Here is a 6,437-nt window from a genome sequence, read left to right as displayed (position 1 = left end):
AGGTTCACCAGTCTCGAGGCGCTGAAAAAAGCCATTGTCCGCGAGTGGGCCAAAATACCTGCAAGTCACATTCGGGCAGCTTGCGATACGTTTCTGGACCGTCTCAAGGCCATAGTCAAAGCAAAAAGTGGCCATATCGAGCAACAGTAAATTAATTCTTAATTGTACATTAATTTCACATATTTTTTACTTTGAATTGAATAAAAATAATTTTCCAAACTAAATTTATGCCCTTTTTAATTGACTATACTTCGAGCACCGGACCCTGTATAACCTTCATATTATCGTTTGGGGAAAGAGAAAACCATTAATTTCTCGGTAGACAGCTGTAGTGTTCGATATCTCGTAAAGTATCGATCAAACAATTGAAAGTCTATGCGCGTTGTCAAGGTGACACCTCACATTAAAAATTCTTTTGCTGTGTTTTGTTTGTTCCATTCAGTTGTGAGTTACAGGGTGTTAACAATTGAATTCAACAAAGAAAAAGTTCGGTACATCTAACAGTTTTTCTTTGATAAAGGCCAAAATGCAAGCCAGGTCGCTGAAATTGTGAATGGTGTTAATGGTGCCGATACTGCAACAGCTAGTTACGTGGTTGGTTTTGGCGATTCCGTTCAGCCATTTTTGGTGTTAAAGGAAATATCGATGAAATCACAAAAATAATCAAAGTTGACCGTAATATTAATAGTTGCAGCATCTCCCAGAAGCTAAAGATCGACCATAAAAGAGTAAGCCATTTCGGCAAAGCTCGCAAAATCTGGATTCAAAAAGAAGCTCTATGTTTGGGTGTTACACCAATAAACCCAAAAAAGATGATGGATCGTATTTCCGTCTGCAAAGCCTTGGCTAAACGGAATGAAATCGACCCATTTCTTAAGCGGGTGGTGACTGGCGATGGGAAATGGGTCACATATGACAATATTGTGCGAAAGCGAACGCGGTCAAGCGTGATGAAGCAACTCAAACGGTAACCACATCAGGACTAACGGCCAGGAAGTTTTTACTGAGTATTTAGTGGGACTTGAAAGGAATCATTTATTATGAGTTGCTTCCGTATGGCCAAACACTAAATTCAGATCTCTACTGTCAACAATTGGACCGTTTGAAGCTAGCGATTGACCAGAAATGACCAGAATTAGCCAACAGAAGAGGTGTTGTCTTCCATCAGGACAACATAAGGCCACACTTGTCTGTAGTAACTCACCGAAAATCCGGGAGCTGGGATGGTTTTAATGCATTCACCATATAGTTTGGACCTAGCCCCAAACGATTACCACCTTTTCTCTCATTGCAAAACTTCCTGAGTGACAAGAAATTGGTTTAAGAGAAGATTGTGAAAATCGTTAAATAGAGTTTTTTTAGCGGACCAAGATTTGTACGATAGATGCATTATGAAACTCCTTTTCAAATGAGAACAAATTATACAACAAAACAGGTTACATTTCACCCGGATTGGACAATCCGAAACATCTTAAATAAAATTTGAATTTTACGTAAGACTAATGGATTTCTTTTTCCACAAACTATTATTTTAGAATTCACTTAGATGTTTTTAAATTTTCCCCTAGGTTTACAACAAAAGTAATAAATGTGTAATTAAAATTATTTTCAGCAAACGATGAATCAAATATTTATTGAAGGAAATACAGTTTCGACCAAATTTTATACCACCATTGCCCGAATTCGCTCACAAGTAACTTTCTATAGCGCTCAGATAGGCGTGGTGACTTGCATTTTTGTCTAGACAGGAAGAAATTTCAAGTCAAATTAACCAAAATCGGCGTCAAAAGGGTAAAACCTGTTTGTTTAGTCTTTTAGTTTATTTGAACGCCTAGTGGATCCCATAACTGGTAGTCGCATAGCGCTTGCTGAGCTGGTTCGTCGCCCATCTATCCACATTACTCCGCAAATGACCAGATACGTCCGGCATATACACATTTATATAGGGGTTTCCAATAAGAAGTGTTAATTTGATATACAAAGAAAAATGCTATTTTTTAATTTAAATTATCGGATGTTTATTTCATTATAAAGAGGAAGGTGTGCCGTTAATAGCGGAAAATAACATCAGGCAAATGACCACCACGACCACGCTTACAGCACAATAGCCTTTTCATGAAATTTTCCATAACCGAATTGAGTGGCTGCCCTATGTCCTCGATAGCCTCACGAATTCCATCTTTGAGGTCTTGACCTTGGACCGTTGGCGTAGACCTTCTCTTTCACGTGGCCTTAAAGAAAAAAGTCACAAAGTGTTAAGTCACACAATCTTGTTGGCCAATTGTGATCACCTCTTCGAGAGATAAGACGGTCCGGAAACTTTTCCCGTAAAAGATCAATGGTTTCGTTGCTTGTGTGGCATGCAGCGCCGTCTTGTTGAAAGTTAACGTTGTCCAGATCAATACCCTCCAATTCCGGCCATAAAAAATCGTTAATCATCCCTCCATCCATCCATTCCATTCGCCAATAACACCTGTTATTGGGAAAACCCTTTATAATTGGCGCTTACAATCTTTTTGGGTGTTTGGCAGAGTTCGTCTTCCTATTTCTGGCGCGCGTCCTGATATAATATTTTTCCACAACTGCGAAACTCTCTTTAAGGCAGTGAAATTTCAGAATTTCTTTTCTAGGCATCTTTGTTTTTGATCAAACTTCAATACTCGCACATGACAATTTTTAAGCAATAACGCTCTACGATCGATACAACAACAAAAAGTTTCGCTACTTTCAAAATTGGCGATCTTCATAGAACTCGTAACAGTTTGTTAGCTGGCCATAGTCTCGCTTGTGTATACTTTGGCTAATAATATTTGTTTTAATAGGCAACTCCCAAATCAATAAATAATCCCCAAGTGCGAGCCAAGCCCTAAAATACAGCAAACAAGCAAATAAAAAAAACAACGACGCCTACACTAAGAACTACTCACCGTGAATTGGCGCCAAAACACTTCGAATTTAAAATTTAAATTACAAACTCAATTTTATATGACACAGAAAAAAGACAAGCAGAAAAAAAATCATAAATACCCTTGAAGTAAAGCTGTTGAAACTGTGACAGAAAATTTTGTAAATAAAAGTTTTAGTAATGAAATTTTGAAGTATTTTTTACATAAAACTTTACTAAAAAAAACGTACGCGCTATCGAACGATTATCATTTAAAAACTGCCACAGACGCTGGCGCAGTCACAAACTCAACCCTAAATGTGGATATTTTTTATTCTGGGCATTGTTTTTATCTCACTGCTAACTGTAGCGTCGTGGCTGCTTGTTTGTTTCGATGGCTGACAAAGACAATTACCATATTACCAATTGGCCAATTGTCGCTTGTCGGTCGCTGGTTGGTATTTATTAAATAACCAATTCGATGGATGGCGTAATTTGTGCATACTTTTTTTTCGTTCGGTTTCTAGTCTGGTGCTGTGCAAAGCAAGAGCGTGTGGATGTGTGTACGACCGTGTTTTTGTAATGGTGCCAATGTCTCTTGCCGGCGTTAGTATACCAACTAGTGGCTGGGTTTAGTTGTTCTCCAAAGTTGCTGCAATAATTCAACAATTCAGTGATTTGTCAATATGCAGGTTTTTGCAAAAACAAAGCAAAAATACCAACAAAATGTCAAATAGAAATAAAATCAAAAATAAACAACAAACAAAAATAACAAAAAAAAAAAAAATAGTCAACAACTGGTAATTGCGCGACTGCTCACAAATGCGGCCAATAAGTCGCCTAAAGACAGAGAATCATAACAACGCACAACCACAAACTAAGTAGCATAAGCAACAACAACAACCATTAGCATTGAAATGTATGAGATCTCCATAAGAAGCTTGCATTCCATTCCATAAGCCAACAACAACCACCAACTAATCATGCCGCACGTCCGATTTGGCTTTGGTTCGCGCAAAGCTCAGCTCAGCCTTAATCAGATTCAAATGTCGTCGTCCCACCAACAGCCAAAAGCCACCCATTCCACCTGCGCCGAGCAGCACACGAAATATAATATTAGCAACAACATGTCTGTGGCCAGGTTGTAGATGCTGCTCTTTTTGGTGTGGCTGCTGGCAGCTGAGCGCAGTGCAGTGTGTCGCCGTTGGGGTTGTTGTACGTGTAATTATTTGGTTGTGGTTTTTTATAATGCCATCTACATACATACATACATAAATACGTATTTTTTCATAAAACTCGATTTTTGCAAAGCTTCGTAATGCAAGAAAAAATTACTTTAAATCTCTTTGTTGGTAATCCAATCTACAGAAAACGAGTAGTTTTAGTTGTTTATTGTAATAATAATTATTTGTTTGTTTGAAATTACCAAATTATATTTAGCATATTATAAAATACACCTCCTTGCCATGTAATAATGTTTCTCCTCGTCTTGCTCTTCTTTTCATTGCAGGTAAGCCATCTACCATTGTAATTCCATTGAAAATTCACAATGACATCTCAAGCCTTCATTGTTCGGGTGTTGAAGCGTTGAAGCCATTTATTTGTTATTGTTGTAATTGTGTTTGTATCGAGAGCGAAACCAACTCGAGGTCAGCAACTTTGGTTTGTTGTTTACATACAAATAATTTTATTTTATTTGCTATTTTTCTTTACATACCCCCACACATACACACGCACCTAAACGCCCCCTGTAGGGAAATTAACTAGCACCGAACCACTGCGCGTCGATTTTCTTATATTTTTCATGCTGAATTATAACAGCGGCATCTAAGGAATAGTGAGTGTACCGCACTGAATTAAAAGGTGGCCTGCCTTAGTTTCTTTTTAAAGGCAAATGAAATAAAAATAAATGAAAGGAACCCCGCGCAGTATTTTTGAATGGCTTAAACTGGTTTAGAAAGAGTTAACCAATTAGTGTTCCGAATAGTTGGGACCTAAAGACGGCTGTGTAGGTTTATTTTGCTCATAAACCTATCCTGTCGATCCAATATAGGTATATATATATCTACACAAGGTGAAACAAAATTAATCACCCTATCGGAAAGTTTATAATTTATTCGAATTGCGCTGTACATCAATCATATTTGTCACTTGTGAACTAGACAGCTCTAGAATACAAGCATTGGAGGTCAAAATAAAAATTTCAGAGCTCAAAATCATTTTTTTATTTAATACAAAAGGTATTCAAACACACAATTGAATGATTGTGCCACCTTCTGTTGTATATTTTTTATTTATTTGATTCTAGTGAAGTTTCTTACTGACTAAAAAATCATTTTTTGTATTTAGTACAAAAGATATTGAACAACACAATCGGATGATTAATTTTGCGCCACCTTGTATTGCATATTTTTTATTTATTTGATCATAGTGAAGTTTCTTACCTACTAAAAAATCATTTTTTTTATTTAGTAAATGAGATATTCAACGACACAATTGGGTGATTAATTTTGTGCCACCTCGTAATATACATACATTGCGTATTAATTTATTGATTTATTTGAGCATACAAAAGTCTCTTACAGACTAATAAACTAATTTTTTTTATTTAATAAAAAAGTTATAGAAACAAAAAATTGGATGTTTAATATTGCGCCACTTTGTAAAATAAAAATTAATGAAAGGCAGTATTTTTGTATAACTTAAGCTGATTCAGAAAAAGTAAACCGATTAGTTTTCTGACTAGTTTTGACACAAAGGTATCTGCTAGCCCATTTCGCAGCTTCTGATTCTATCTCAGGTATCTCTCTTTCGATATTCATCTCTTGTTTCTATCGATATTTGACTGCAACTCACAAAACATATTTAATATTTAAAATATAAGATATTTAATTTATCTAATCGCGGCCTATAAGGTTTTATGAGCTAAGTGACATAGCGCGAAATCTCATATATTTCTTGGCGCTTGCATCCCTTTTTGGTTGTTTGACCGAGCTCCGCCTCCAATTTTAAATTGTATGTTTTACTTGTTTTCCACAAATGGAGAGACTTACAGTTTTATGCCACCTCCGAATGGCAGATTAATTTTTATGAGGAGCTTTTCACTCGAAGATTTTCTATTACTTTCCGGACGACGTCCGCTATTGGAAACCACTTTTTCTATGACTTGGTGTATCTTGTGCGACTCAAGTTAAAAGTCGTCCCAGTTCATATCGGCAATTTGAGCCCACAAGAAGACAATAATTACGACTCCAAGCGTTGTGTAATTTACAGTTTTCGGATCCTATCCCTACCTATGGAACGCGTTGCTTATTGATTAACTTATAATCGTTGCAGAACAGTAGAATAATCTTATCCTAACCTTTCTTTTTTTATTTGACCGGTGGTGTTGTTCACTGTCGGGTACTTCTTCAAAGGATTTTCTTTAATATTCCGGCCAGAGCTTTTCGTAGTTCGGCAGTTTTTTATGTTGGTCTCTCAAAATCTCTTTAGACGCAAAATGCTCCTATTACTAGCCTTAGTTTAATAAAATCTCTAAATTTGTTGACATACA

At 36.6% G+C, this 6,437-nt stretch overlaps 1 protein-coding gene across 4 annotated transcripts in view; it reads left to right on the top strand.

Moving 5' to 3' along the window:
* Positions 1 to 3,049: 3,049 nt before the first annotated feature.
* The window catches only part of LOC129240465 (uncharacterized), a 130,802-nt gene continuing 127,414 nt past the window's right edge, over positions 3,050 to 6,437 (top strand). For 2 of the 4 annotated variants that reach the window (XM_054876299.1, XM_054876283.1), the window contains exons 1-3: positions 3,050 to 3,338; positions 3,412 to 4,099; positions 4,395 to 4,533. The gene's annotated coding sequence lies outside the window, so the exon portion shown is untranslated. Of the gene's footprint in view, positions 3,343 to 3,411; positions 4,100 to 4,394; positions 4,534 to 6,437 lie in introns of all 4 variants that reach the window. The other 2 variants (XM_054876307.1, XM_054876292.1) reach the window with 2 other exon arrangements.

This window comes from Anastrepha obliqua, chromosome 1 (genome assembly GCF_027943255.1).
Source record: "Anastrepha obliqua isolate idAnaObli1 chromosome 1, idAnaObli1_1.0, whole genome shotgun sequence".
NCBI classification, from domain to species: domain Eukaryota; kingdom Metazoa; phylum Arthropoda; class Insecta; order Diptera; family Tephritidae; genus Anastrepha; species Anastrepha obliqua.
This window is presented reverse-complemented; position numbering and strand designations above follow the sequence as displayed.